This window comes from Triturus cristatus, chromosome 4_2 (assembly GCF_964204655.1).
Source record: "Triturus cristatus chromosome 4_2, aTriCri1.1, whole genome shotgun sequence".
NCBI classification, from domain to species: Eukaryota; Metazoa; Chordata; class Amphibia; order Caudata; family Salamandridae; genus Triturus; species Triturus cristatus.
Genome location: NC_140586.1, coordinates 429489526 through 429510584, shown reverse-complemented (window position 1 = coordinate 429510584; position 21059 = coordinate 429489526).

Below are 21059 nucleotides of genomic sequence, written 5' to 3'. Positions count from 1 at the left end.
ACTATGTTCTATATAACACTGTGTTCACCTACCCTTTTCACGGGCATTACATTTTGCGATAGGGGGTGGAGGGTCAGGGGGTGTTTTTGCCAAGTGAGCCCGGAGTCACAGTCACTAACGTCTTCTTCTTCCTGAATAAAAGTGAGATTATGCTGCATACTTGTTCATATTTTAAGTAGTTTGCACAGACAAAATGTTTTAAAAACAATAAAGTTTCTAATACCCGCCTTCTCTGAACAGTTAGCTTGCTGCCCCATCCCCCTCCTCCCTATCCTCTGTTGTGTGAATCCATGGACTAGCCTCCTCCCTCCTGCCATGCATGGTCTGATGTGCTGCCACTGCCCTCAATTTAGTATGATGTACCAGTCCACTCCTCCTGCCCTCCATTGCCCAATTCTATGCCCCATCATTGACCTCCTGCTTAAACTCTGTGCTTAGCTTGCTGCCCCTATTCTCCTTCCCCCTGCCCTCCGATGTCTTTGTGCATGCCCCTGCTCCATCCTTTTTGCCCACCATGTCCCATGGACCTGCCACTCCTATCTACTCTGAGTGTTCTGTTGAGCTGCCACTCCCCTCCCACCTGCCTAGCATTGTCAGATGACTGTAACCTGTCCCTGCCACCTCCACCCTGCCTGTCCACATGCCATGCCTCTATCCTCTTCCTCCTGTCCTACATGGTCCATTGTACTGCCACACCCTTCTGCCCTCCCTGGTCTGTTGTGCTGCAACTGCTCCTCCTGCCTGCCCCGTGTGGTCTGTTGTGAGGCCCCTTCCCCTGAACTTTCTTGTCTGTGCACAGGTCCTGACCCTCCCTTCTATCCTCCATCGTCCTTTGTGCATGCCCCTGCACCCTCTTTCTTGCCCATCATAGCCATTGTGCTGCCACTAACCCTCCCACTTGCCATGCATGGTCTTCTGTGCTGCCATGGCCCCTCCCACCTTCCCTGTGTGGTCAGTTAGCTGCCCCTGACCCCCTCCCACCTTCCCTCCATGGTCTGTGTGTATGCCATCACAGTCTCACTGTTGCTCTTCATGTTGTGTCTTGCTTCTAGTGCCCATCCTGCCTGACCTCCATGGCTATCTTGCTGCTCCTGCCCTGCCCCCTTGCCCCCAGCCCTCTGTTTACATGTGCAGACCCCTACTCCCTCCCTCCTGGCTTGTCTGTTCCATTGTAATGCCCCTGATCCGTCCCTCCTGCCCTTTATGGTCTGTTATGCTGCAGCCTTCTCTCCTGTCTGTCCATTATGGTCAGCTAGCTACCATTGCCTCTTGCCCCTCTGTTCTCTGTTGTCCATGTGCATGGTCCTGTCCCCTCCCTCTTGCTTTCTATGGATTGTTGTGCTGCACTCCCGTCCTGCATGCCCTGTGTGGTGTATTGTGCTGCTGCAAACCCTGATGCCTTCCCTGCAGGGTCAGTTTGGTGCACCTCTCCATGTCTCTCCTGTCCTCTGTTATCCAAGTCCATGTCCCTATCCAATTTCCTTTCATGATCCAATGTACCATACTTGCGAACATTTTGAACTTGGTAAGAGGGAGATTTTGAAAAAAAACTGGGGTATTGATTTTCCCCTTTGAGTTACATTGAAAAAGAGGATATTGTAGACAGGAGACAGATCAAATAAAGCCCATTTGAGCTTAAAAACATTGGACGTTTCCTGGCTGTATCGGGTCTGTTGGCATGTATGGTTGTACTACCATTGCCTCTTCCTTCTGCCCACAATGGTCTATTACATTGCCACAGCCTTGAAGGAGGGTAGATTTTGTATCACAGGGGGCCCCTGGCCCGTTCTGTCCACACCTGAAGTATGAGACCCTTGTCCTTGCCCTGCCAGCCGCATTTGTAGGCCGTATTAAATTGACCAGCGGGTCCTGTGTTGCTATATAATTATCCTGAGACATCCTTACCACTCAGCCAGCATAAAACCCCTGTGTAGGCCCTTCTGTTCAATATGTAGGCCTCTTTGTTAAATTGACCATAGCTCTGCAATTTTAGTGTATAGCAGTCTGAAGGCAGGTCTGCGAGGCCTTCTGCTCCAAACTAGTAGCCCCCACCCTACCCGAGTGCTCCGTGCTCGGTATCAAAGTTCAACATCCCCCTGAAGCTGTCGACATACAGTAGGCTGCATCCTGGACTGGTACTTGCTTCCTGGGCAGGTTTCCCGCTTTTAAGGAAGTGGCAACCGCAGAGCGTCAAGTTAGGAGAACTGAGGAGATTTTATACATGAATATATTGAATTCCTGTAGAATACCCATTATTTTCTGCTTGCTCTATGGAACTTACGATAAGCGATTGGCCTGAGAGACTGACCTTTTCACCCAGTCCATTGTCAGCATTAAGTGGGTAAATGACGAAATGTCTGGTAAAATCTGCAGACGAAGCTTTTGGGTAGCATACGTAGGTAGATGTAGCGTGCAAAGGAGCCCACAAAATGATATAAAAAGGGAGCACCCACAGATATCGACGGACAACCTCGCCGTCTGTATGTAGGTTAACAGGCTGTGCAGGTTTTCCCCAAGAACTGGGAGCTCTTGTCTTCCTTTGCTTAAAATGTCTTGCTCTGCTTTGCTTGAAGTATCTTATTCTATTTTACCTATATGAAATGTCATGTTATTTTTTAACCATTGTTCTCTTTACTTTTGCATTTAAAAGATGTTGTATTGTAATTGCAGGAATGCTTGCTCTAAGAGTAAATGTGAGTGTCCCTAGGTAACATTTTCCTTGGTGTAACTTGTTTCTCATGATGCATTTATAGATGTGTTTTCTCTCTCTCTCTGTCAGTCCATTAATTGAGATACAGAGAATATCATGACAGCTGTATGATTATCTGGATTCTGTATTTTGTACTTTATGTCTCTATTCTGCGGTTTCTTTGAAGTTGCATCTTCTCATTAAACTGCCATTGTATTCTGCCTCCAATTCCATGTCTCATATGTCTGTTTTCTTCATTTTTGGAGCAAGCGTTCCTAGGCACCCCGGCTCAAATTAAGGTGCCCCTTTTGTCCCTGACTCACTCTCCTGCTCAGTTCTGTGGTGGCTCCCGGGGCTCTGGGGACCGCCCCTAGCTTCCTTGACCCGTAATAGATCTTCCCTCCAACAGCCTCTCTTGCAAGTCCTGTATTGTTGGTTTGCATTGTTGGTTTGTTGCCCCTGCCCCCCTTTCCACTGCCCTCCATAGTCTGTTGTGCTTCCACGGCCCTTCCTGCCTGCTCAGTGTGGTTAAATTGTTGCCTTTGCACCCTCCTACCTGCCTTCAATTTTCAGAGTCCGTGCCCCTGGCCTCTGCCTCTCAACAGTATCCTAATGAACAACTAGATTGCTAACATTCTATATTTATTACAAAAGTGTGGAACGCCTGACATCATCTTAATGTAATCAAAACTGTAATACCTAGAGCACTCCTTTAGAAATTACATATATGAGAGGGTCTTATTGGCTTCAAAATTATGGTTAGTGCTCTAAAAGACTAAAATAAGGACATATTTTCTGAGTTTTCAAATAGCGACAAAGCACTTTTAAATTATTTGTTATCTTTATGTTTTTTTATCTAGTTGACAACTCCAATACCTGACAAGTCTGCACTATATAACACTGCAAAAACACAAAATAATAAGTGTTTTGCACACTTCTGTCATTGGGCTATTTTTGGGCTATATCTGGGTGATTTTGGGCTACATTTGGGCTCTTTTGTCTCCGGTGGCCATCTTGGGAGATTTATTTGTTATGAAGTTTCCTAATTTCCTCATTTACTGCAGTCTCCTCAGTCGGAAATGCTTTCAGTTTTTTACTTTGATTCCTTCATGAAGGTATTCAGATATGTCACACATTTGCCATAAATTCTGAATGTTAGCACTCTAGTTGCTCATTAGATCACTGTAGTAAAGCTACTGCTCACCAGGGAAAACTGCTGCTGGTATTGAAAGTGCATGTTTCAGTCTGCATGTCAGAATTTTTTAATGAAATAGAAGAGGATTTGAGAAGTCACTCAAAATGTGCCCTAATTTTTCTTTCTGCAGCACTAATCATACTTTTTATGGAAAAATGAACCCCCTCATTTTGTTCCTTTTTAAATTAAATGTTTTAAGTGTTACCAGTTTATTCCAATCAAGATGGCTTCAGGTGTGCCATACTTTTGTCATAATGAAGACAGTAAGTGCTCTAGTTGTTTTTAAGAACATTCTTGGACATTCTGTCATTGGGCTATACTTGGGCTACATCTGGGTGATATTTGGGCTACATTTGGGCTCTTTTGTCTCTGGTGGCCATCTTGGGAGACTTATTTGTTATGAAGTTTCCTAATTTCCTCATTTACTGCAGTCTCCTCAGTAGGAAATACTTTCAGTTTTTTACTTTGATTCCATCAAGAAGGCATTCAAATGTGTCACACATTTGCCATAAAATCAGAATGTTAGCACTCTTTTTGCTCATTAGATCACTGTAGTAAAGCTACTGCTCACCAGGGAAAACTGCTGCTGGTATTGAAAGTGCATGTTTCAGTCTGCATGTCAGAATTTTTTAATGAAATAGAAGAGGATTTGAGAAGTCACTCAAAATGTGCCCTAATTTTTCTTTCTGCAGCACTAATCATACTTTTTATGGAAAAATGAACCCCCTCATTTTGTTCCTTTTTAAATTAAATGTTTTAAGAGTTACCACTTTAATCCAAGCAAGATGGCTTCAGGTGTGCCATACATTTATCATAAGTTGGACGGTTAGCGCTCTAGTAGTTCTTTGGAACACTCTGGAAAGCTGCAGTAGAACACAAAGGAATCAACTGACAGTCTCTGCCCTTGTTGGATGTACATGTTTTACTGAGAATGTCAGACTTCATTCTCACATGACTGAGAAAGATAATGTGAATTTACAGAAAATAAGCTCTCAGTTTAGCTTATAGATCACCTTCCAAACCTCTGTGGTAAAAGCATGAGAAAATATTTTTCTCTCAATCATGATATCCCAGCAGAAGGCTTTTTCACATGGTGAAATCACCTTAGAACATACCACAATTCCTAAAATGAGTATGGTACCATCAACAAATGATTTATAATGTAACTAAAGTCTTAAAACCTTCTATTAACTGCAATGCTTTTTAATGAGGTGCTATCATGTATATTGGTCCCAAGATGGCTGCCAACACTTCTTGGATGAAGTGCTGACAGCCAATCAGATCTCAGGATGAGATGTGTGGTTAGGCTCCGCCCACATATATATATTGATTTAAATGCTATTTTCTCAGGAACTACTGAACAGATTTACACCAGACCTACAAAAGGCACTTCCTTGACCTGAGGACTACCTCTCTGCCAAATTTCAAGTAACTCTGTTCAGCCGTTCTGGCTGTAGCTGTGTCTAAAGGTCCTATGGAAAAATGCATGGGAAAAACGCGTTTTGGGACCCCCCTTTTTCTCAGCCCCCGCTTGACGAATCCCCCCGAGACTTTCAGGGTAGGAGCGGAGCGTAGCGCCCCACCTATTTTGAAAATTTCGCGAGGATTCATCGACCGGCGCCAAAGTTATTCCAAATAGAATGTTGCGGATTTCCTATGGAAACAGGGTCCTAACTATAACTATCTACTGGCGACCGCCAGTAGATAATATATAAATATATCACTGTGTCACATTGGTATTTTCCCTCTCTGGGTCAACATGCAGGGCCTTCCCCAAATTTTCAATTCTGCCACTGTGTTAATCTTACAACAGGAGAAGGGCTTGCACTCTACCAGGATAGCAAGGCTTAGTTGGCCTGACTTGTGTTGTAAACTGTTAGGCAGCTGCTACCGGATTCTGCAAGGAGCACACATTTTGCAGGTTTGACCGTTGCAACACTGGGAGCATTTCTTATTAAATAGGAGGTCATTTAATGATTGAATAAGAGCATTGGTTTCATTGCTCCAGAGCAGGTTGAGGTCCAATAGGATGTTGTTTTTGGCAGCCTAGAGTGAGCAGTGTGTTATCAAATCTGCTAGGTGTTCACCAAAAGAAAGAAGATTGCCTGGTGGGTAGCAGAGTAGGTGACAGTTCAGAATTGTGTTGTTTGTCATTCTTATGGTGGTGGTGAGAATTTCAAATGTGCTGTAGGTTAGGGTGTCTGTTTCCTCCACATTGATGTTTTCTGTATAATGGCAATGCCTTCACCATGGCGTCCTTCCTGTTTTTTTTTAGAGCTATTATCCTGGTTGGACTAGCGTGTCCATTGTCAGGTATGAGCATTCACTTAGCCATGTTTCTGTGATGAATACTATAACAATGTGATGGTTCAGTATAGCTTCTGCTAGTTCTATTGCATGTTTGGTTGCAGATCTGCAGTTAGTATGCATACATTTGGTTTCTCTGCAGTGCTTAGGATATTGAGGGGATGAAGTCATTTGGATGTTGATGAGGTGTGCTTGCGGCCTGGTCGCTCTTATTGGTGTGGTGTTTCTTCCTGTGATTGCCTAGATCTTGGAGGAGGGGGTGATTGTAAGAGGTTCCATATTGTAGGATTTGGCTAGCTCTGCCATCTAGGTCTGCCATCTCCCTCGGAGAAATTGTGGCAGTTGTTCTTTTAGGCCTCGGAGCGCTGTTGTTGAGAGGCTTTGCAGTCCAGATATCAGGATGCGTTTTGGTTCATCCTTGGAGTATTCTGTTGCTGCATGTAGGGAGGAGATGAGGGTGATTGGTAGGATTCAGATAAATGTTTAGGTTTGTTAAGACATTGTTGCGGACCTTGCTTACTTTGTCTAGTTGGTCTTCCATGTGAGTTAATCACTCATTTAGTTGGATAAGGGCATTTGATTTAGGGGTAGGAGTTTGGGAATTTCACTTTGACAGTGCAGGGAAGGACGCTCCAGAGGCAGACAGTGTGTGGTAGTGGGAATGGGCTTCAAGATGTTGGTGGTGATGTAATTTGAACTGTCACAGAGTTCATTATTTTTGATCGCTGGATTGGTGGGTGAATAGTGTGGGCCCCTTTGGTATAGTGTCTTCAGCGTATTGGTGAGGGTAGATGGCAGATAGTATGATTTGGGAAAAAGAGAAACTCCGTCAACATCCCGAAAGGTCATGGGATCGAAGTGTAATGTTGTGGCCCTTTGGGCTGTAAGTGCATCATGTTTGTTATTGCTTGGGGTGAGGTCATGGTGATTTGTGAGGGAGGTAGTGGAGCATGTGGTATAGCTCCTATGTGTTTCATCATGTATAGATTTGTTTGGGGAGAGTGATGGGGGACGGGATATGTAACAGTGATATGGCTTTTTAAAGCATAGGGAATAGGAATTCAAAAGTTCATAGGTTGTTATCATTGGATTGTATCATTGTAGTTCAGTTTCTGAAGATAGTTGTGGTAGCATTACCTTTGAATGTGGGTGAGTTGGAGATTGGTCACTTGTGATAGTAGGGGGTGTGGCTGGTTTTGGTAACGTGAAGGACTTTGGTATGACTGTTTTCTATTTCGCTGGACGTGTAGTGTAAAAGATGAGATCTGTTTTATTTGGTCCTTTAGATGCATTGTTGTAGATATCGGCATTGAGTAGTTCGGAGTGTTGTTTAACGAATTTGTGTTTGAAGTCCGTAGCTGCTGTTGTGGAGTGGTTGGGGAAAGGTGATGGAAAAGGAGTTTGGAATGTTGGGTTTCAGGATAGAGGGTAATCAAGGGGTGGAGGGTGCTGTGGGTGCCTGCATCTTGTGACCTTTATGGGTAGTTCTGATTTTCTATAGGAGTGTTGAATGACCACTTATCATTGCAAGGATAGAAGTCCATGGCTAATTGTTCATATATGCATGATGTATATGATATAATAATGTTGGCATTGTCTAATGCATCATTTTGTTTGGGTTAGAACAGGGGTTTCCAATCTTTTCTTTTAGTAAGAGTTGCCTATTTTCAATGAGAAAAAAACAAACATCTGTGCTACTTATACTATTTGTGTTGTGGTGATGTAATAGTCCCCACCACGGACAGAATTACATCTGTGGCTGCTGTATGCAGGAGTATGAGCAGTGATCACATCAGTGCATCAGACAAGATTACTTTTGTGGCTACCATATGTAACAATGGGTGTAGTGATCACATCAGTGTATCACACAGGTTTGCTGTTACAAGATGGCCACTCATTGGAGCCTCAGGAGGACCAGCCTTGTTGGGAGAGCATAAAGTCCTACAGTCCATCCTTAGTTTCACTGATTGATCGTGTCATCCCGACCTATGTCGGTTACAATGCTAGAGAGAGGGCAGCCATTTTGTGTGAGAAGAGAGATTTCACTTTTGGTTAGGGAGTGCGGAGTGAGGGGTATTTACACTGTGTGATTGTTTAGGGCCAAGAAGGAGAGATATAAAACCCCTACAGAGTGAACTAGTCATGTGGTATCAAGAGCAGGCTCTGTTGTGGCTTTCCAGCATCATTGTGTTTACAAAAGTGAAGCTTTTGTCAGCAGTGACCTGGAGACTTTGGACACCCCAGGGAGAAACATTGTTGTTATAGGAGCTCAGTGGAGGTGGGCTGGTGAGCCTGCTTTTGTTTGTTGCACAAATGGAGTTGCATGCCCCAGTCAGAATCAGCCACTTCAAGCAGTCCTCCAGCTGTATCGGATGTTTTAACCTAGCTCAAGGGGGGTAGTGATAGTGCCTGACTAGTAGTGCGTGAGGGCAGCATCGGGCGTGCGCCTCAGATCTAATGGTCACAGTAGTCATCAGCAGGTCAGGCACCACGGGAGCCTATGTGCACACTGGTGACCTTTGGAACATCATGTGACAACATTCTTGCTGATATATTGGCTGCCCCAGATTTCGATAGGGGTAGCAGACCTTTGGAACAGATGTAGTTGGAGGAGGGCAGCAGTGGGTGCTCGTAGTAGCTGTATTTAGTGGCAGGGTGGGGCACCATGATAGCCAGTGCCACCAACCTGCATGGATCAGCTAGCACAGGGTGGCTAAAATGCAGCAATTATTCTCACTACTCATTGAGATATATTAAGGGCAGCTAAACTCAGACCAGGCTCTCCAGTTGTAATCCTGGGAACACAGGGGTTGCTCACCTGGAATTTATGCAGGGCTCTAGTTCAAATGGCACTTTTAGAATGTTTGTAATTTCCCACCTAAAGCCTTTAGTAGCCGTTTCAGAGTAACTCCTCAGCTGTCACCCGGTAGTCTGGAGGGAGGTGCGAATGGCTCTCAGGAAATGGAACAAAGGGGCATTTGTCTGGGTGGATGGGTGAACTCTTCCTGACAGAATGGCCTTGGAATGTGTTCACCATATGCACAAGCTTCAAAGGGGCATCCCCCTGACACAGGCAAATGCACCTCATACCTAAGCCTGCCCCAGCCATTGTCCAAGTAGCCAAAGAGGCACTGATCAAACGTGGTGGGAAACCCTGTTTCAAAGGGGTTCTTTTTTCCCTTGGATGCACCTCAAGGGCATGCTCAGCACTCTGCACAAGGGAAGAAAGGTTCTGCCGTATTGGTTTTAGGTAGAGAGGTGCAACGTGGGATAGTTTACTGTAAAACATCCAGGGAGTGCTGCACAAAGTGGTAGGAGCACCCCTGGATACATTTACCCCATTGGTTAGGGAGAGGCTGGTAATGTTAACCACCCACATGCTGGAATTGGGCTTAAAGGTGACTTCCTTAGTACTCTCTTCAGTACACCGCCGGACATGTGGAAGACAGAAGGGCGACTTCACATGCTGCTGAGCCTGTGCAGAGAGATATCCCATAATCTGGATTTGTTCCCCACTTGTACCCCAGAAGACAATGGTGAACTAGTTGGCTAGCTTCCTGTTCAGGTTCAGGAACACAAAAGTTGCCAGAAGTCCAAACCTCTGCTTAGCCTAGCCTAGCTGACCAGTTTCAACTAGATATGCATTGGGTCTTGCTGGTGACTTCTGGGAGATTGACTCTAACCCCCAAGTGGTTTTTAAAACATCCTGGACCCTTGGCTGATGTTCGAATGTACTCACTCTCCATCAAATACTGCAAGACTGGACACTTTTTCAGCAAAAGAACTGGAGACTACCACAGGATCACCACAGAGCCACCACTGATATTGTACTGCCGGTTAGACTAAAATTTCTGGTTTGCCTGATGAAAGGAACCCGACTTTGAAGACCTTTGCTAAGCCCGAACAGAGAGAACTTCACCGGAACAAATGCGGAGCAGCATCCTTCTTCTGCTGACACCTTCCTGGGCCTGATCTTTAGACTTGGGTCGCTCAGACTTTTTCTGCCTTTGACGTAAAGAGCCTTGAATATATCATCCAGAGCAAAGGCTTCCACTGATGTCCTGCACTTCAGCCAGCCAATGACGACAAGCTCCACTTCTGGTTCAACTGGTATCCTAAATGGCCCATGGCCTAGTCAATTAGGTTTTTCTCAAGAACAAGGCAGAAGTTACATTTTTCTCTGGACTGAACCTGGTCTCTGTTTCCATCTCATACTCCATCACGGTCAGTCTTAACTTTTGACTTTGACCCAGCCTAGCATGACCAGATATCCACAGTTGCAGCTTCGTGCTTTTTGGTGCTAGAAGCATCTGACAATTCATAGCTATGGTACCAATGTTTTTTTTGTCAATTTGGAAGACATATATAGTCATAAATTGGATTTGGTTTCATTGTGTTATGTTTTCTACTTTAAGAATGTTTTGGTACTGATAAATGCTTTACACATTTCTCCTAAGTTAAGTCTCCCTTTTCTGTGCTATAGATACCAAGGGTTGAGCTCAGGGTTAAAATGTTGAGACCTAAAGCTTTAGTGCCATTATTACTTGAAGAGAACTACCCTTCACTTCAACTGATAAACAATTTTCCCATAATGTTGATTTTCTAGATTTGCTATTTATTTGCTGACTTGTGTAATTATTAATGTAGTTAATTCTACTGTTTGGTTGTGGATTTCATTGGGGATACAGCTTTTTTAAATGATATAGAAATTAATGTTAATATAAATTTGATGTTTTTAAATCATACTTACCAATTGTCTTGTTAATCTCTATTTTCACTGCATTATTAATAGGCACATTTGTTTAATTGAATGCTACTAAGAATCCTTTTTCTTCTGTGCTTAAAGGTAAAGTAATTTTTTTTGAGTTAATTGAAATAAATAAATGATTTAATTGATGATGTTGGTTCCCTCTCTGGCCAAGCAGAAACTGCTAAATGCCTCTTCTGCAAGTAGGATAACCAGTTGGTCAATACAATAATGTAGGTGTGAAACAATGTAAGACTCAGGGCCTGATTTAGACATTGGTGGACGGGTTACTCCATCACAGCGGAGCATCATTACCTGGGACCATTGGATCGAAGCTGCAGTGAAGATTTCTACATTTGAACTTAGTCTCTTTTTTGGAAGTCAAAATATCTGCGGTGGGAAAAAGCTTTACACTCCTCTGGCAAAGGACCACTGAATAGGATTTACTGCTGTGTAGACAAACTTAGCTGGAGAATCCGGAAGGTGAGGCACCTCGGTGAATATGCACGCAAGTTGGTTAGGGTCCCCTCTTGGTTCTGAGGGCAGTTTTGGGCCTAATTTTTGGAACTTGACCATCTGGACACCTTAAGCATACACAATCAAGGGTGCATGACTAGTAGAACACCATTTGGGGGTTCAGGACTCACATGGGCTGGGTACTGGTGTGAGTTCAAGATGGTGGGAGGCTTTTGTGTCCCTGTGGCTCTGAAGAGGATGTTGAATTCCAGATGCAAATGGTTTAGACCTGTCCAGCATCAAGAGGAAGTATGTAGGGCTACATAGGGAATCCTGAGACAACCTAAAAAAGAACACCTAGGTGCCGATTCCGATCCGTTAAAAATAATTTGCGTACGACCCGTATCCATATTTTTTTACGTACGAGTCGTACAAGTACCGTACAAACTGCCAAGTACGATTCTTCCGTGAAAAATAACTACGAATAGCGTCGGGAAAAGTCTACGAGAGTGCGTCGGAAAGTTTTCACGTCCGAATATCGTCGGGAAAAGTGTACGAGAGTGAGCCGGACATTGTTACGTGCAAATCGTAAAACACAAGTCCGAGCGCGCAAGTACGATCCCAACCGTCCGTCCGAATACACATTCGCACATAAAATGGCCCATACAGAGACAACGCAGTAGCACACATGTACACGGGTAAACTTATGCCTGTGTACGAGCCGTACAGCCCCCCCACCCCCAAATATGTCATCACCGTACACCACCCAGTCTGCTGTGTACCCCAGCCCCGCAACTGTACGCGCTGTACACCCCCATGTACGCGCCGTACCCCCCCATGTACGCACCCTACCTCCCCTGTCCGCACTGTACCCCAGCCCCGCACCTGTACGTGCCGTACCCCCCCATGAACGTGCCTTACCCCCCCTGTACGGGCATCACCCCCGCATGTACACGCCGTACCTCCGCATGTACGCGCCGTACCCCAGGGCCGCACGTGTACGCACCGTACCCCCACCGCATGTACGCGCCTTACCCCCCATGTACGCGCCGTACCTCCGCATGTACGCGCCGCACCTGTACGCATCGTACACCCACCGCATGTACGCGCCCTCCCCCCATGTACGCGCCTTACCCCCCCCCATGTACGTGCCGTACCTCCGCATTTACGTGCCGTACCCCAGGGCTGCACGTGTATGCACCGAACCCCCACCGCATGTACGCGCCGCACTCCAACACCGTACCCCAGCACCTTCACCCAGCATCGCGTATGTACGGATCGTACCTTTGCGAAAAAGACTCTTACAGAACCAGGACACTGTAAAACAGCACAAGGAGGGTCAATTCGACTTGCACAACACCACAAAACACGTCTACATGACAAAATACATCTCAATGACTGACCTGGCACATCCAAACAGGCAAACAGAGGCCCCAAATCACAACCACCTCTTAGAACACACCCACCAAAATTCAAACACAGCCACACCCAAAAATGGACCAATAAAAAGGGCCCACACACACAACCCATGAGCCTTTGCAACAGATCCACTGCTGCCAGACCCCACTGAGAAACAACTCCACTGAGAAACAACTCCACATCACTCATACCTCCACTACACCTTCACTCACACACCTTCACACTACCTCCTCCACACACATCCCCCTCTTCACATTCACACACACACTGTCACATTCACAACTACACACCCACAACCATCCACATCCACACCCACACCCCACACCATGCCCACAGACAAGAATCCAAAGTTCACAACGGCGGAGCTGGACCTCCTTGTCAACGAAGTTATCAGAGTCGAGCCACAGCTGTTTGGAACTTTGGTCAGACATACCAGCATAGCTGAAAAATCTGCCATGTGGCAGAGGATTGTAGATAAGGTGAATGCTGTTGCGCCCATCCGAAGGACCAGGCATGAATGCCAAGCCAGGTGGTACGATCTGCGCAGGGCGGTCAAGAGGAAAATGAACGAAGAGTATGCCCAGAGTAACATCACTGGAGGTGGGCCGCCCCGCAGACCCGTACACTACCATCCCTGGGAGGAGAAGGTGATGGCCCTGCTACCGCCGGTGGGAGTACACGGAGTGGAAGGAGTCGCAGAGCCTGGTGAGTACACAAACAACTTACGTAACATAGGGGCAATGGGGTCCACACCACATATACACCAAATGCACGCAACTTTCCCCAAGCACTCACCGCACACAACCACACTCGAAAACCACGCTCATGCCACTAACGTCTCCATGCACCCTTCACAAATCAAGGCAAAGCCATGTACAAGGCTACAACAACCACAAACACAAGACTGGATGTCCGGGAGGCTGGGAGGGTGGGCCCTACACAACACATTGTGGAAATGAGACGCAGACACCAATGCCCTCAGCCCATATGGCATAGGTACATACCCATGCACAATGCACAGGGACTGGCAAAGTACTGACAAGGTAGCTGACACTTGGCCCTGCTGTATGCAGCACAAGGCCCTCCTGGGACCACTGTACACTCAAACACCAACTCCACAAGCACAGGTATCCAGCACAGGAACTCACTGTCATGCCAGCATGCACCATGAGGGGACACACACATCACCTGGGAGACCCAATGACAACTCGCACTACACACAACAGCAGGCCTGGTCACAACCCCCCCCTAACACCAGCACACACCCCCGGGGCAGGCAACGGATTTACACACTCCCACAATGGACATGTGACACAACAATACCAATCCAGAGCCAAATAAGCATCAGAGCAAACAATCTACAGGTCAAACACTCAGGAGAACATCCCAATCTGTCTCCCGCAAAATACCCATCCCCAAGTGGACATTGAGAGGAATGCTAGGCACATCCAACTACCTTGAGGAACTGTGTCAACTTGAATATGTATGAAACATAGATGTCGCATGAAACACCATTAACATTGTCTCTCTCTCACACACACAGGGCAACGTTGACGATCTCCCCCCAACACTGGGGGGAAGATTCACAGTCCCAGGCTCCACGTGAAGACGATCCCACCGGCAGCGACGACTCTCACCACTCCGTGGATGACCCCGACCAACCTGGATCCTCTGGTGCCCAACCCCCTGCAGCACCTGCGTCAGGTACATCTGTGCTAACCACCACCCCCATTCCTGCCACATCCCAGGACACACCCAGGAGCCCTGCTCGCACTGAACAACAGAGCCAGTCTGACCAGGAGGGACAAGGTTCTCAGGGAACCCAGGAGGAGGCAGGCAACCCTGCAAATGCTATCCCTCAGGGGTCCCGTAGACCCGATGTGCCCACAAGGGCAGGCCAGGCTCAAGTGGGTAGGGGTGGTGGGAGTGGAGGCAGGCGGAGGCGCGAACCTGACCAGCCAGCTCAGGACACTGGTATGTCACACATACGCAACATCCTGGACTCATACCGGCGTGACACCAGAGGCATCAACCAGGTCGTGTCCAGACTCTCCGAGATGCAGGGGACCCTCGATGACATTAAGAACCTGCAGGTCGAGCATCATGCCAGTCATCAACAACACCAAGGACGGATGGAGGCAAGACTGGCTGAGCTCCTGGCAGTGCACAGGGACGTGAGCCAATCACTCCGTCAGATCGCCCAAAGCATTGGCAACCCTCCCTGTGCCACCAGGCGTAGACCAGCACCAGACACAGGGAGGGAGGAGGAGGAGGAGGATTCGTCTGATGGAGAGTCCCCAGCATCGTCAAGGCCTGCATCTGAGGGTCCCCGGAGGAAGATGGGTCGTCCACGGAAAAGACCGTGAGAGTCAGCGGACCATCCACATCTCCCAGGTCACCTGGCCTGGCACCTGGCCCTCTGGCGCAACAGCAGCACCTCATCCAATGACATTCTCTGCCACATGGACTTGCTGGTCACAGTCTGACCAATGATGACCAACACTGTGCCCTGGATATCATCTCCCCCTGTGAACTTTGGATTCTATTCCCCCGGTAGAGCACCTAATTGCATCTACCAAACCACTTACCCCACCGCAAATAAATATATCACTTTGGACATGAGAGGTTCCTGTCCTTTTGCATTATTCAACGACATATGTGTGTGGAAATGTCAAACTATGCCTGAGTGTTGAACTAACCCCAGCCATCCATACCCTGGGATCCGAGTCTGGTACAGGACATACATGGGTCACAAGGTATCATTCAATGTAGGCATGGAGCACAACACTCACCTGTGATGGCCTCCGGCTGCTAAGGGGGGGCTTGCTAATCTGTGCGGACAGACCTATTTGGGAGATTATCATCAAGGCGTAGAGGACATGGCTCATGTGGAGGTTCCCGGGGAGGTAGTCCCAGGTATGTGTGGCCAGGTGGGAGAACAATGTCCTGCATGCTGGAGTACGGTGGATGTGAAGAACGGTGGCCAGGGCAAGGTTGGATGCACGGAGATGGCCAAACGGGATCTAGGATGACAGATGTACAAGGTTGGTATGGGGTCGGGGTTGTGGACTGCCTCCTGAGTGTGGGTGGGGAGTCTGGAGTTCATCCTGCAGCAGACAGTGATCCATTGCAGCTATCTATGGTGTTCGGTGAGGTGGCTGGGGCGCAGGGTGTTGAATCTGAGGTGTGCAGATGCACCCTGGAAGTGGACAAGTTTCCTGGGAGTTTGGATGTACTTGCTCCGTAGAGGGCAGGGCAGTATTTGACACGGATGTTGTCATGGACCTGGGGGATGGTCTGTCTTTACTTGGAGTGGATCTATCTGTGGATCATGTGCATAATGCAGAGGTCGTTGCAGCATGAGGTACAGATGGTGATGACTAGCACGGCATATGTGAGCGAGCCAAACATGATGCACACCATCTTGTGTGTGTGGCCACTGGGTGCTTGTGCAGGGCTCTTGCGGGTGGGACACAGGCACTTGACCCAGCTGGAAGGGGACAATCCTCAGATGATCACCTCAGTCCTGTACAAGTCCAGCCTCAGGTGGCTCGTGTTCAGCCATTCATCAATGGATCTCATGCATACTTGAATGATGGAACTGCCAATGTCTGTGTCTTTGTTGAGGGTGAGGAGCACCTGGCTGTCAATGGCATACGAGCTGATGATGAGGTGCTGTGCGCATGTGATGGTGGAGAGGGGGGTCCTGGACACTCTGTAGATTGACATGCTGAGAGATGATACCTGTGCCATGTCCCAGACGAAGACACCATACTACATGCTGAAGCCTTGAGTGTCACTCCCATGCCTTTGCTGGGCTACAGAGCAGGTGGGGAGTATTAGGAACGTGACCTGGTTGGTGTGACAGAGCCTGGAAGGCGGGGCAGCGCAGTGTAGGCAGTTGGAGTTGCACACTCAGCATGCAAAGGTGTCGTGTGTGTGCCCAGGGTATGTCTGACAGCAGGTGTTAGATGTGTGGATGGACATAGCTCGGAGTGTGGCTGATACATCAGACTCTAGTGTGATGTGGGTTATGCAAGGACAGGATGGTGGTGCAATGTGCACCTTGCATGTGCTGATGGTCCAGCCTTTGGCATCACATTGGGGCAACAGTGGCATAGACAAGCTGAGGACAGCCAAATGAATGGGTGGAGGGAGGAGGTGAGGAGCATCTTGGAGGAGTGTGTGTTGCCAAATTGGGATACTCTGTGGGCCCTTGCTGCAGGGGCCGCAGCAGCAGGCGGCATCTCCTTGCAAAATGACAGAATTTGCACACATAGACTAGGATGTCAGAAGGACAGGCGCGTGTGTAAAGTAAGGAGTGGCAGAGTCACATGGCACACCCAGAGACAATGCATGCACAATCACCAAAGAAGCATGACACCGGATCAGGAAACTGAAGGCCGACCTGCGCACAGGAGACACACCCTCAGCAGCTGTTGATGGCCCATTGTGTGGACCAACATGCCAAAAAACATACACAACCATGTACTTCATGCCCAATAGGGAGCCTAACCCATGAGCAACTGCATGCATGTTGCTAAACTACACATGGACTGCTATGCATAATCTTCCACAACTATGCCAGATATGCCGCATGCAAAGTGGCAAGAGACCTGCATTGACAGAGATGAGGCACCTTGGAGTGTGACGAACACCTTTATTACTCAGCCTCACACTAGGGGAAATGCATCAATTGGAACAGACTCACAGGTCATTTGGCTGACCATGTGTGACCTACACTGGACACCCCCTTCAACACACAGATGTGTCAATCCTACTGAGCTGGCACACAAGTGAAGGGGTTGAACCTAACACCCCTTGCTGCACATGGAGAGTCTACAATTCCCCATTGAGCCTCATATGGGGATGTCCCACACTATGTCCACCATTAGCATCCCGTATGTTCCTGAGGGATGTTATACATACATTGATGCCTTCATCAGAATCCACAAACCATTACAGATGACTGTCATGAAGGGTAACCATCAATTCATGGGAGCCATGCAACACGTCATGTGGCCCATGGTGAGTCGACATGTATGCATGGTAACACAACATGCACAGGAGCATTCCCCACATATCACAAACACGTACCACCCACAAAATGCCTTGCTGCACTCCTTACCCCAAATGACTTTTCACCATGTCTGTGCATGTAACTCTGATCCAGCACACGTTGCAATACTCATGAGGAATAGCAGGAGGGCAATGATGACATGAGCAGACGACAGCCGCAAGAACCTGTGGAGTCCAGACACACAACAAGTCAGCAAAGAGCTAGTAATCCTCAGACATGTACATGTACTCTACAGGAATGATGTTGTCACCATGCCCTTAATAAATGGAGTGTCCCAGCTAATATGTGTGGAATGACATCATCACTTGAATGACACATCAGAACACACCTCCAAGTCACTTAGCACACAGTCAGCTAGACACACACATTGCAACACATGCCACACAAGGCTCAAAGCGTGCACACTCAGACACAGGGACTCACCATCATGAGAAGAAGTTGCTGATAAGCTGACTCTGGATGTCCTCATCCTCATCCTCACTTACCCGTGCCCAAGCCCTTCATCCTCCACGGGTGGATGATCCTGCTCATCCGGATCAAGGATGAGTGGCACGGCCTTCTACACTGCCTTGTTGTGCAGCATGCAGCACACAATGAAGATTTTGCAGACCTTCGCCGGGGCATATGGGAGGGCGCCGCCGGTCTTGTGGAGGCACCGGAATCTGCTCTTCAGGAGTCCAAACGTCCTCTCAATCACGCGCCTCGTCTGCCCATGGGTGTCGTTGTACCGGTGTTCTGCAGCTGTTCTGGGGTTGCGGAGAGGCGTCATCAGCCATGGCATGTTGGGATAGCCAGAGTCCCCTACATGGAAACATCATTTGAAGAAGTGTGTCAGGAGATGCCGTAAGATACAAAGATAGCGCTGAACACAGGACTAACAGAGTATACCCACCAACAAGACATGCTCGTTCCGCATGCAGCTGCAGCATCATTTCTGGCACCCTGCTATGCCTCATGATGTATGCATTGTGTGTGGACCCTGGAAAACGTGCACAGACATGGGAAATCAGCATGTTAGCAAGACACACCACAAGGGCATTAATGGAGTGGTAATGTTTTCTGTTTCTATAGGCTACCTCCTGTGCCTGTGGTGGCACCAAAGCCACATGTGTCCCATCAATGGCCCCAATTACATGAGGCATCCCTCCCAGGGCATAGAACTCACCCTTGACACCTGTCAACTGCTCACGAGTGGGAAAATGGATGAATTCATCCAGGTGCACCAACATGGCTTCTATAACATCATGCAGGACACGGCTGAACATTGTCTGGGACATGCCACCGACATCAGCTATGGTCAATTGAAATGTGCCGGTGGCAAAAAAATGTAGGGCTGCCATCACCTTCACCTTGGGGGTCAGAGCTGTAGGATACCTGTGTTGTGGTTGGAGGTGTGGTGCAAGCCGGCGGGTCAAGTCCTCTATCAACTCTTGCGAGAAGCGGTATCTGCGTATGCAGTCATGTTCACGCATGGCATCCAGGTCTGGCATTCGTCTGGGGAGAGGCGGTGCCCTGCAGAGATTTGGAAGGAATAACGAAGAGTGAGTTCATTACCACACCAATGTCACTGAGGTGAGCACATGTTCAACAGCTAATACACATCTGCTTAATACAGAGTCGGTGCTGTGCAATACATCCAGGACACGTGGGCCAGCCAGGTGAAACTCCTACGAAGAGCCAGCCACAATAGTTGCATGGCAATGTTGACGTGACATGCCATTACAATAGCTGTGGGCCAGTGTAAGTGACAAGCCAGACACATAACATGAGTGACAGACATCCACATATCAGCATTTGAAGGATGTCATCTCATACAGACAGCTGGTGGGAGTCTAGACGCACAGGTCATCTGGAAATGGACAGATTACACACATTTCCATTAAGGGGTCCATGTCAAAAACTGATGACACAGACATTGAGAGAACGCAGACATTGCCTCATGTCAGGAAGTCATCTTCGAACCATCATGACACATGTAACGTGTGAGTCCACATGTGGCATGGTGTGCGTATATGTGTGTCATGCAAATATGCACTCAGACACATGTTGGATGCTGCAACAGCAGATGGAGTTGACGGAAATCCAACGGAAAGCTCATGGGAACACATGACACACACATGACATAGTCACATCGTGGCACGCTGGGAGTCACATGTCAGGTGTAATTATCCGTGTACCTGGCATCAGGGGACAGTTGCGGGTGTTGCTGACTGTGCCATACCAGTGATGCAGTGCTTGACACGTGTGTCGTACATGCACACATGTACAAAGTGTGAAGGGAAAGTGTGCCACGATGTGCCCCATCACACATGACATGTGTAAACAACTCATCACACATCTATTGTGCCACAACATGAGGAGACATGTGCCACATCACTGCCTGACACACCTAGGCCCTGCACATGAAGGATTGCACTGACAATGACTTGATGTACAGCCTTGTGCGAGTCTGACACCTCCATTCCTTTCGTGTGCGCCTCCTATCACCAGTGTAAGCTGTGAAACGCAGTACACACGCTCTGAGGGCATGTGTAGGGCCCGTACTCATGCGTGAGTACCTGCCATACACACGTGAGTACGTGCCTATCACTATAGTTGTGTTACTGTAGGTCCGAGTGATACGGCACGTACTCACGCGTGTACGGCATGCTGGTTCAAAATTTTACATCATGTGGTCTGGAAAAAGCAGTTGGCCACATTTAACATTGTTGCAAAGTGGTTGTTGACTTGACATGATGCTGCAAAATCGAAAGATGCAAAGGCTGTCACTGGTGTATGTTTAAAGGGATTGGAGGAAACGTAGGATGCAAATGAGTCTGACCAATCACTCTGTACTCCTGTACATGAAATAGGCCAGCAAGGCAGATATAAGGCAGGCAGAACCCATGAGAGGGCACTTGCCTGCACAACATGTCGATACCACTGCTGCTGTATTGTCTCCCTCTGTCACCATGTCAAGGACTGTGGAGAGGGCCCAGCCTTTCACCCAGGAGGAGAACCAGGCCCTGCTGGATGTGATCCTCCCACGGTACCCCATGCTGTATGGTCGACCAGGGGAGCAGTGAGTGCTGACTCCACTACCTTTGCCTGTGCACCTTTATTGTGTCTGTCACTTCTGGCATTGTGGCCAGGTGTGACAGGCATGCAATGTTGGGTGGAGTGGGTA